This window comes from Protopterus annectens, chromosome 10.part0, assembly GCF_019279795.1.
Source record: "Protopterus annectens isolate FY-2018-M chromosome 10.part0, PAN1.0, whole genome shotgun sequence".
NCBI classification, from domain to species: Eukaryota; Metazoa; Chordata; order Ceratodontiformes; family Protopteridae; genus Protopterus; species Protopterus annectens.
Window position 1 is genome coordinate 1,291,311,038 of NC_056744.1, and position 12,271 is coordinate 1,291,323,308.

Sequence of the window (12,271 nt, forward strand, 5' to 3'; positions counted from 1 at the left end):
TAGCGCTTTTGTCAGAGTATACAGACTTCTTCAGAAACAATATTACCCACAAAGCATTCCCACATATAAATATCCCTCCTAAAGTGTCATGTGACATAAAAAATTAAGTAAAATAAAAAATAAAAATACATAAAATTAACTAAAAAGTAAGCAAAATTTACATATATAACCATATTAGTAAAACATAAATTATACAATATGTACAACACTAAAAAAGTTTTTTATACCAAATAGAAACAAAGTCTAAGGACACAGGCAATAGATAAATCGTCATTTAATCCAGGGTGCACACAAGCATTTAATCTCATTTGCCACCTAAGTTCCTTACACTCAGTCAAATCATTCCACAAGCCACCCCTTAAGTTTTTGGTAACTATATCAAGTCCCATAAACCCAAATTCATGGTTGGGATTTTCAGAGACATGTCTTGACAATGCATTATTCTTGCTGCCTTTTCTTATGTCTGTGGATATACTCTGATGAAAGCGCTAAAATGTGTCTCAAATAAAACTGGTTCATCTCAGCTCTGGTTTGTCTTGTCTCCATTCTAACTGTTTTTTCAGTGTTTGGTTACTGGTTCGTGAATTATGTCTACAGTGTCTCTCTGACTGTCTGCCCAGTATTGTTCCTGTGTTCCAGTTGTCCTATGGATAAATTAACCAAATCAGTTCCAGACTTGTGCTGTCATATGTTGTCAGTTATGGAAATACATAAAGCTACAAACAGCAAGACTGACCATGACCATTTGAGAGTAATGTAGCTTCCACTGGGTGAGAGATGTGGTAGAGATGTCATCAAATTTCAATGTGTGATATTCTTATTCTCTCATTCAGAGCCTAGAAATGCCTTCTAAGACTTTACCACCAATTAGAACAGAGTCATAAACTCTATTTCCCAATGAAATATGTAAGCATTTCTTAAATGTAGACAGTGTTTGCATTTTTCTCATACTAAGTGATTTGTAAAGTATTTCACCATAAACCTTCCCCTGTGATGAAATGGTCTCCTTAATAGGTTCATAAGTGATTACTAGGCTAATGGCACAAGAGCCTTTACAAGGCTAGCCAATGATACCCAGGATATGACACTATTGTATCTTAATTGCCCAGATATGGGATGGGGTAGTAGGCCTTCGGATTTTGGTGCCCTGAGTCATTTTACAGATTTGCCTCTGTCTATAAGAGACATGGGCAATACCCTGGGAGTGAATTTAGAGTTACCATCCTTTTATCCAAATTCTTTTTGAAGAGAGTGAGGGACAGGCTTTGTTTTACAAGGATGGGAAGTTTATTCCAGAGACGAGGTAGCCTTTGGGATACAAATCTGTCTCTCCAACAAATTCTGTTACAGTCACAAATAAGGTTCAAGTTCATGGAACACATAATCCTTGTATAATTTTTCTTGTGAATATGTAACATTTTCATCAGGGCTAGATCTGAGAATGCCTTGTATGTCAGGCATAAGTCATCTCTCAATAAATGATTTGAGACAGAGTAAAGGGACAGGGCCTTTAAAGGATGCACAAGACATGTCTTACTCTTTATATTTTTTAGTGAAATCTCTTGGGCAGTACAGTTGGTATAAGTGTCTGGTTAGGTACATGCAGAAGGGACCCTGTACTCAATTATAGGCCTCATGAGGGCTGAGTACAATGGAACTTTGACTTCCTTAGATCTTGATGCCATGCCTTTACTTATAAGTTGAGCCACACAGACGGATTTCATCACTACTGTATTCACCTGGTGGTCAAAGTTGAGGTTACTATCTACCTGGGTTCCTAGGTCCCTCACCACTGAGTCTACCCTTAGGGTTGTGCTATCAATATTATAATTTGACAGAATATCTGGTTTACTGAAGGGTATGATTACACATTTTTTAGCATTTAGTCTCAGACCATGGTTTTGGCACCAGTCATTTGTCATTTTTTAGGTCTGTTTGTAGGATGTCAACATCATTTGGGGATTCAATGATTGCTCCCCACTTACAGTCATCACTGAACTTGGTGAGGCAGAGGCCACCAACATTGAACTTCACTTCAGAGAATTATATACCAAACAGGGGGGGTTCTAACACTGAGCCATTCAGACACTGCTAGTAATAGGTTTCTTATCGGAAGTGGATCCATCTGTCAGGACAATATGTGTCCTATCAGTGAGCCATTTGGCTATCCCTGTGATGATGTAGGGGTTTATGCCTAACACAATGAGTTTATCTATGATTCCCAAGTGGGAGATTGTGTCAAAAGCTTTGGCCAGGTCTAGATAAGAAGTGTGGACCATTTTATCCTCATCCATGGTCTTGGTAATTTTCTTCAAGAAATCAGCTAGATTGAGCTGGCCAGACCTTCCTTTGACATAGCCAAATTGGGTCTGGTCCAGTGTTTGGAAAGTTCTTGTGTTGTTATTGATCAGGTCTATGATAATTATCTCCATGACCCTGCAGGTAAGACTGGTCAAGCTTATGGGTCTGTAGTTCCCTGGATCAGTTGATGGGTCCCTTTTGTGCAGAGGGATAACTGTTGCAGTCCTCCATTCCTCTGGGACAAACCCCAACCAGAGGCTGTGGGTAAAGATTTTCTAGTGACCCGATTCTGTTTTAAGCTATTTAAGAGCATCTTGGAATGTTGTTGGGACCCAAGAAGGCTGTGTTTTTGGCTTTAGCTAGTTCATTAAGGATCTGTTCCCTTGTAATGACTGGTAGGGGAATGGTTGTGGACTTGTAGGTATTTCTTTGGGTGTGGTAGGAGGTGATGGGGGAGGAAGTTTGAACGGAACTTGTTGGCCAACAATTTGATATAGTTTCAGGCCGGGTGTAAGTGTTGCCATGTATGATTAACTCAGCACTGAGCATTTCCCCTGAAGTTACAAACATAATTAAAAAAGCCTTAAGGTTATCTTTTACCTGGAAGGCTATCACTGCCTCATAGTTTACTTTGGCAGATTTGACCAGCTCTCAGATTTGTTTGTTTAGACAGTTGAGATTCTTTTTGCACCATTTGGCTTTGGAGAGGATTTGTTTCCTTTTGTTGAATAGCCTATTTATGCTAGGGGTCCACCAGGGTGGTTTATTTTTGCTAATAATCATACGCTTGACTTGGACAGGTACTGCATCCTCTATGCAGCTATGAATGTGGTTGTACAGTGCTTTTGTGTACAGCTCAGAGTAGTAATAATTTAGATTTTGCCATTTTTGTATTCGTGGTCACTAATGAATGTCTTTTAAACTAAATCCCAATAATTGCTCTTTACATATCATTAGGCAAACATTTAAAGATCACAACACATCCACCCTTATCAATCTGTAATTAATAGTAAACAACAGCAGTTTATCCAATTTGCTCTTATAATACAAGAGTTTGATGAACTTACTTTGTCTAGTGAAATAGCTCTGTATCCTTTCAAATTCAAATGAATGTGGATAATTATAACTACATCATACTGTTTTACCATATCCCATTCTTGGCCCAATTACTGATTTGTTTACAGGGACCCAAACCCTATTATTGCTGCTATTTACTGGGTGGTGGATGTTTATGATGTCATAATAACACCTTCTGATTACATCCAATAGTTTTAGGCCAAAACAAACACCTTTGGCCAGATTCATGATGGCTTGCACAGAGTCTAAGAGTAGAGTAAGACTCCATGCAGCCATCATGTCCGATGAGCGATCCAGGAACAGCCTGCAGGGGCATGCAAGAGAGCTCCTAAAATGGCTCTTACACGGACAGGGCTGGGATATGCAAATTACCTCAATTGCAGGTGAAAGGCATGCAAATGAGGTAGATTTGCGATTCAGGAAACCCGAACCTGTCCGAGTAAGAGCAGTGTTATTTGCAGAAATGTGCTCAGTTGACAACAGAGTATCATTCTGCAAATAGCAAAACGGAGCCGTGACAGCTCTAAATAAAGGTTGCATCCAGTGCAGGAAGCATGCCAATGGCCAGATATACGGCCATTGGAAATGTTTCCTGATGCAATATGAAAAAAAAATAATAATTTTTTTTCCTCTGATTTCCAATGTTTAAGCGTAGCACAGGGCCGCACAAACGGGCCGCGCTCTAAAATCCAGAAAACTAAAAATTAAAACCCACAAATGTGGATCTTATTTAAATTGTTAATGTACAATGCAAGGGAATGGCAGGCTGAAGACAAAATGGCCACCGAGTAGAGGTTGCTAAGGGGGGAAGCTCAGTCTAAGAGATGTAACCAAGTATTAGTAGGCAATCCTATGTAAATGAGGGTTAGGATAGTGCATTGCAAGTTTACATAGCAAATGAGCACAGTCATTGGAATGTAGGAGTAGGATAAGGGGAGTAACAGAGTAGAAGATAAGTGACATCATGAGGGGGGTATGTATGAAAGAAGTGAAGCTCACTGGAGCAGAGTGGCATGTGTCAGCTGTCATTTACACATCATGGAAAGAGGTGTGTCAACAGGTAGGCTAGGGAAAGGCAAGAAATGGAAGGTGTATGCCGTGAATAACACCAAAGTTTCTTGCTGAGCAGGTATGCATATGTGTGAGCGCCTATAAACCCGAGTAAGACAGAGTGCGCGCGTGTAAGCATGAGTGCACATGTTTAAGCCGGAGTAAGCATGCATAAGGCTGATTAAAGAGTTGTAAGCCCGTTTGCACTGGTGTGCGCACGTTTTAACCTGAATAAGCAAGTTTTAGTCCATGTAAGCATGTGCGCGCGTGTTAGCTGGTGTGCGTGTGTTTGCGCTTGTGTGCACGGTGCTCCCCCCTGAGGAAACAGAAAGGAAAAAGGAAGCACAACAAATAGTAGGAAGCTACCACAGAGTACTAGCAGAGCTAGCAGGTGAAAACAATCAGAATAAGGCAATTACACAAGCAGTACACTAGCCCAGCCCAGTCTAGCACTTAAAACTCTGCAAACAACAGTCCATTATGTTTCTCACAACAGACACTGCAGTAAGCTAATAGAAGTGAAAACTGAAAAAGCTTTACTGAGACAAAGAAATGTTAGGGGCTGACATTGTTGTTATAAGGCGACATATGCAACATGCTGAAGGTGGTGACAATGGAAATGCTGCTGGACAACCCACAGTGAGGAGACAGAGAAGAGTGTACAGGCCCAGGGTAACCTACCAGGGGCTACATGAGCTGGAGATAGTGAAGAGCTATAGAGTGGACAGAGACCTCCTGCAGAAAATTGTTGAGCTGTGCAGGCCACGCCTCACACACAGAACCAACAGAGGGGAACCCATCCCAGTGAAAACCAAGGTATGTGTTGGCCTAAGAATATTAGCAACAGGTACCTTCCAGAGACCAACTGGTGATATGATGAGGGTATCACAGGCATCAGCATCCAGGGTACTGCACCAGTTCCTGGATGCCATGTCAGCACATGTCGGTGATCATGTATATTTCCCCAATTCCCGTGAGGTATTGGTCAGCTATATGCATCTCTTCCAGCAAATAGCGGAATACCCTGAGGTAGTGGGTGCAATAGACTGCACGCACATACGCATCAAAGCACCAGCCGGCAAGCGGGGTAGGGTCTTCTTCAACCACAAGGGCTTCCCCTCCATCAACTGCCAGGTCATGTGTGATGCCCAGGGCATAATACTGAATGTGTGTGCAGGCTAGCCTGGAAGCTGCCATGATTCCCATATCTGGCATCTGATGCAGCTGTACCAGACATTTGCCAATGGGGACATCCCACATGGTCACCTAGTGGGGGATGCTGGCTATGCACTGGAGCTGTGGCTGATGACACCCATCAGACTCGCACACGCACCTGAACAGGAACACCATAATGAGGCACACGCACAAACACGTAATGTAATAGAGCATGTGATTGGGCTGCTCAAGTCATGGTTCTGGTGCCCGGACACATCTAGTAGAGCCTTGCAGTACTCACCAACTACATGTACCCAAATTGTCATGGTATGTGCTATGTTACATAATATGATCCTGCGAAAACAGCTGCAGCAGGACCAGCATAGGCCTGGGCCAAACAGCCCCCCACCATTGCCAAGGCCATCACAGGCAGAGCGTGACTCAGAGGAGGAACAACCTGTGCATGCCCCAGTAGGCAGAAGGAGGCATCTCCAGTATGCTTTGGCCTTGGCAAAGAGGCAAGGCATAGCACATACACTGGCTCAGTAGGAACTCTGGAAATTATACCTCTCTCTGACTCGCACATATAGTAAAAGGGATGCCTAAGTTGACACTACCTGCTTTCAAACATGTACAGGGAGTGTAGTATGTGCATCCAACATAGGCAGCCCTGCAGCACCACCTAAGGCATGTTTGCCATGTGTTAAGCAATATAAAGCAGTGCCAAACAGCATTTACCACCATGTAGTATATGCAAACAAAATTGCACACACCAACTAGCACAACTGTGGTCAATGTTGAGTAATATTGGGCAACGTCCAGCAATGTTGGTGAATATTGAGCAATGTCGGACAAGCCTGGTCTAAGTAGGGCATAGCTGAGCAAAAGCCAACATGCTCATATTTGCTTAACTGGCCCTTAAGCAGTCTGGTCTGCTCAGTATGAAAATATAAAGCAGTGATGGGCCTCGAACCCAGGATACTGTGCACTATAGTCAAAGTACTGAACCACTAAACCATGACAGTATTGCAGTGGTCAGCTTGTATGAAGGAATGTTGATAAGTCTATGCAAAGTATCTCATGGAAACCCTGCAGGCACAGCATAATCCCTGTCGAGTTATGGCACAAAGGTGAGTCCTGCAGTAAGAACAGAACCTGACTTCCAACACACACAGTATAAATGTTAATATTGGTCATGTTCACACACATCAACAAATGTAGTGGACATCAGATAGCAACATACTGAAAGGTCACACTGGGCATGCTCACACACTTGAATAAATGAGACAAATGTCAGGCAACAAAACACGGAAAGCCTGAACTGGGCATGCTCACACACTTTGGCCATGTCTGAGTACAGCAGTGGGCCACGCATATCTGGCAGTTGCATGTGTTAACCCAGGAACCTGTCACTATCCAGCAATCTGCCCTGTGCACACAGTTATATGACAACAGACACATCTATAATATAGTGGAACCCTGTCATAATCAAATATGTTCTGCAGATACCAAAGTTGTTCATAGAAACTGGTAAAGCAAAGACTATAAAAACCTGCAAACAGTATCAGCAATAAACATTGTGCATCCTGAACATTAGCATAGGTTCAGAGGTCGATGCTAGGCTATCTGCCCTAGGGCATGCACAAGCCTAGCTAGAGTGTGTTTGGCATTCGCAACCCTGTCAGATTACTACACTGTGTGTGTGAATAGTAGGTCACACAAGATAGCCCATGTACGTTTAGGCTAGTGGGCCTCTGTCTAGCAGGAACACAGAAGATATCCCAGGGGTAAACATACGATCACCCATGCAGTCATCAAGATGTCTCCTGTAGGTGGTCAGTGGGTGGCTCTGCCTATATGAAACTGGGATTACAATCTGGAGTGAGTGGAGTCTCTGGGATATGAATCTGTCCCTCCAGCATGTCCTATTAACATCTGTGCTGAGGTATACGTCAATGGAGTGTGTAGCTCCAAGGGAGTCGGATATCCTGAGGTGGAGTATGTCCAGTAATTCTGTATATCTGTAAACAACAGGCACACATCATATCCGAGTAGGTGGTAAGCGAATGAGTAGAGCTGGAGTTACTGCATCCGAACTGTGCAGCGCATCCATGTGAATCCCTCGATCTGCTTGGTGAGGAACTTCTGTGGCCAGTACAGTTGCTGCAGGTGTCGGTTAAGGTACACCCCAAATGTGGCATTGTAACCAAGCATGGTTGTGATGAGTATAGGGGCACAATGACCTTACTCAATCTAGATGTGAAACCATATGGGATAAGGTGGCCCATATAGAAGGTGTGTCCAACCACTTTGGTAACATGAATGTCAAAGGCGACATTATGAACAAGTCATGTCCCCAAACCCCTAACAACTCCTACCGTATGTAATGGAGTACTACCTATGTGGTAATGTGTGGGCATGTTGTTACTCCCAAAGGGGATGACTATGCAACTAATGGCATTTAGCTGTAGGCCATGACACAGGCACCAGTCATCCATCTCTGTGAGGCCCTGTTTGAGTATGCATGTGGCAGCTGGAGAGTTGATCATGGCACCCAGTTTGCAGTCAAGTGTGAACATGTTCAGCCATATTCTCCCTGTGGTAGCCTGTATGTCAGACAAATATATACTGAACAAGAGAGGTCCCAGGACTGAGCTGTGTGGGATGCCACGTGTAACTGGTGTATAGTCAGACATGGCATCTGCAATTCTGACCATGTGGGTGCTATCCCTGATCCAGGTAGCAATCCATCGTGTGAGATATGTGTCCATATCGACGCTGGTGAGCCTATGCATAATGGCCCAGTGGGTTATTGTGTTGAAGGGTTTTGCAAGGTTCAGGTAGGCTGTGTGGACAACCGTTCCTATGTTGATGGACTTGTTAACCGTTTAAAGAATACAAACAGGTTCAAGAGGCAAGATCTGCCCACAACAATGCTGAAATGTGTAGGACACAGTGTCTGTAGGTTCCCGATGTCTATGTGTATGAGTCCCATGGCAATACGCTCCATAGCTTTGCAGAACAGGCTAGTTAGGCTTATAGGGCAATATTGTCTGTGGTCCATTGTGGCACCAACTCTTTGGAGTGGGAACACTGCCGCTGTATGCCATTCCTTGGGTACATATCCTGTAGTAACTCTGATATTGAACAGTGATGTAATGTGAGGGTTACGTCTGTCATGAAGCTCGTGTAAGATGCAGGCCGGGACACCGTCTGGTCCCATTGATACTGTGATATATGCTTTGGGGAGGGCAGCACTCACCTGTTACTGTGTGATGTCAGGGAGGTTATACTTTGTTGGGATGGATATTTGCTCCTTAGGGGGGATGGGGGGGGACATCTGCACTGAACCTGTTTGCCAGGATGTTGGCAATGCCAGTGGGTTCAGGGTAAGTTTAGTCAGTATGCAGTAACTCACAGCATATCAGTGAGTGTCCACCCAGGTTCCTGACATAACTGAAGAAGGCCGTGTGATAATCCTACATGTCTGGTGCAATTGTCCAGTAGAAGCGGCCCTTAGAAAAGTTCATGAGTGATCGTAGCTGTCTGCTAGAACAGATCACAGATGCCTTCCCTGTCTGGGATTGTGCTCTATCATGTAGTAGCTTCCTCCTGACATTGTACAGCTTATTAATGGCTGGGGTCTACCAGACAGGTCCCCTGCCATTAGAGTAGTGAGTCCTGTTGTTATTTGGGATAGCACAATCCATGCAGTCCACTAGGTGTCCATAGAATGTGTATGTAAAGGATTCAGCAGTGTGAGCTGTCTTTGCCACTGTCTCAGGGTCTCTGAAGGATACCACCTTGCTTTGGTAAAGTGAGACATTGGCTCATGAGAAGTTCACCAAGATTACCCAGGATGGGTGTGTGGAGGGTATATGTATGTCCAGTGAGATACATGTATGTTCTGACCTTACCAATGAGGGATATATCGCTGGTGTGGAACATAGAGTCCCCATGTTGGTGATGATCAGGTCCAATATGTATTCACCTTTGTGGCTGTGCTGACTGGTTGTGCCATAGCATATGAGTCTACAAATTGTAGCGACTGTTGGGTGAGGGTGTTGGGGCTTGAGTAGTATCCCCAGTCAATATTTGTGTATATGAAGTCACCCAATATAATGGTGTTTGTGGAGACCTTCATATTCTCCATAGTTCCCATGAAAGCCGAGTGTGCTTCCTGAGTTTGGGAGGGTGGTCTGTAGCAGGCAACAAACTGAAAGGCAGTTTTGCACAGTGGTAGTTGTATATGTATGGTCTGTGATGCTTTGTGCAGTGCTACTAACCCGGAGGTGTGTGTATCTGTGATGTATATGGATACTCCCCCTAGTTGTGTTGTCTGTTCCAAGTCTTGTTGACAGAAAGCATGGTATGAAACATAACCTGGTAGTGCTGGTGTGCATAAGTGAGCCTGAACCAGGCATCTGTTAGTGCACAGATATCGCTATCCTCCATACTGAGGAGAGTCCTGAGTGGCCGCAATATGAGGGTAACACATCTGGTGTTGAGCAGCATTACACTTAGTTTCATTTAACCTGTAATGTCTATGGAGGTGGGTTTGTCCTTTGAGCTCTGCTTAAAAAAGGCACTATGGTGGTAGCAAGAGCCTTAGCCAGCATTCCAAAGTCCAAGGGTGACAGGTGCAAGCTGTCCATAGTGAAGCTACGTGGCATGTTGAGCATGTCACCACAGGCTGACAGACACTGTATCCCCTATGAATGAAACAAATTTGTTAGGCAACTATTAAACGTGATATGTTTGTCTGTATACTGTGACATCATAATTGATGGGTGTAAGATGCTAGACAAGGTCAGGGTCATACTGGCCTGGGCTACATGATCAGAGTGTTCCTCCATGTATCATGTCATGTGGTCCAGGGAGTAACGTCTGAGGATTTGCGCACCAGCATGGACAATGATGGTGCCAGTCCTGTACTTGCTTTGGAGTGACCTGACTGCATGTGTTATGTGGCAGATCCTGGCATCCGACAGACAGCCCAAAGTGACTATTCCCTTGTTTGGGCTGGTGAGTGGTATGTCAGTGTGTCTGACAATAAGTGTCGCCTATTACAAGTGTATTAGGTGTGTTGTTTAGCCCGAAGGGCAGTGACTGTGTGGCACACTGACATTGTGAACTATGTGATATGTGGGTATTGTAGTGGGGTAGCAGTTGTGTGTGTCTGCTTTGGAGGTCTCTGCTGCTTAGGCAGAGTTCATTTACAGCATCCAAGTATGTCTATGTGTGATAATGTGGTTTGAGTGCTGTCGCTGGAGGATATGTGAGATTGATATGTGGTGTGTGTGGTTACCTTCACCACCTGATAGACTGTGCCAGTCATGGGTCGAGAGAGTTCAGCACCCTGTATGTCTATATAGGTGCATCTCACACATATATATGAGTTTGTCGGGAGGAGGAAAGGGTTGTCTGTGTACATGAGGCAGATGTGACGTGTCAATATCACAAACTTCACCAGCTGGACTGGAGAGTACACACGAACAAACCAAAATCACTTGAAGGAAATAAGGCTCTAGTCCTGGGTTCCACCAAGAGGGAAATTTAATAAGTTTCCAAGACAATGAATAATAAACGCTTTCCACACTCAATATTACGTTTTCGTTTCTCAAAACTTCTTCAGACAACTGAATACTATCATCATATAATTTGATCATTATATATCATGTTCAATAAAGCAATTAATACATAATCAAGGAAAATGTTTAAATAATTAACCCATTATGTGACAAAACAAAACATAAAAACATACAAACGTTCTAAAAAAAGAGGTACCAAACTCACCACAAACATAATGCCCTATTCTACTATAACATTTTATAAAACAGTACAAGCTTTTCAATTAAAATTTCAATACTAATTTAATAATGAACCTTTAAAATATAATATATTTAAAAAACAACTTCATAATACAAAAGAAAATATTTCTAATAAATACACACTTTAACTTGTTATATACATTGATGCCATCTAGTGGACAAAATGGGAACTATTAATGGAAGCCTAAAAAAGAGTACACACGAAACGGACCCCTGGACATGCCAGGATATTATGATGACATACTCTGTAGCCTGATCACAAATGATCAGTAGGGTGTTAAGTGTGTAAAAGAGTATAACAGGGATTAGTGCTCATGTTCATTGGTGTTTTGTAAAGAGTAACAGAGAAGTCCAGACTGAATCATGACACCGCCTTCAGCTATGTCATAAATAGCAATATACACCCATATATGCCCTGAGTCAGGGCCAACTGTACCTGACTGACAATGCCAACATCCTGACAGACAGGCCCATATGTACATACCCACTTCCCACTGACAATAGTCCATATCATAATACCAGGAGATATCACATGTAGAATGGATGAGCAGCTACCCCCAATGCCAAGAGCATGGCAGCAAGTGGAATACATTGATTCCCAATATGTGTCATGCACAAACTACAGAACAAACAGATCCTGCACCTGAACAGTCAGCTGAGCCTCACCCCCTACACAGGATGTGGAACCGTTGAATGTGTTACAGCAACATATGGCACTCCCCACAAGTGTTGGTGCACAACACACCATGGGAAGTCAAGTCCAGTACGCCTATGAAGTCTGATCTGTAAGGTCATGGAGTCCATCATGGTTGCAGTCATAAACAGAGCTATTGGAAGCTGACATACACACAACCCTA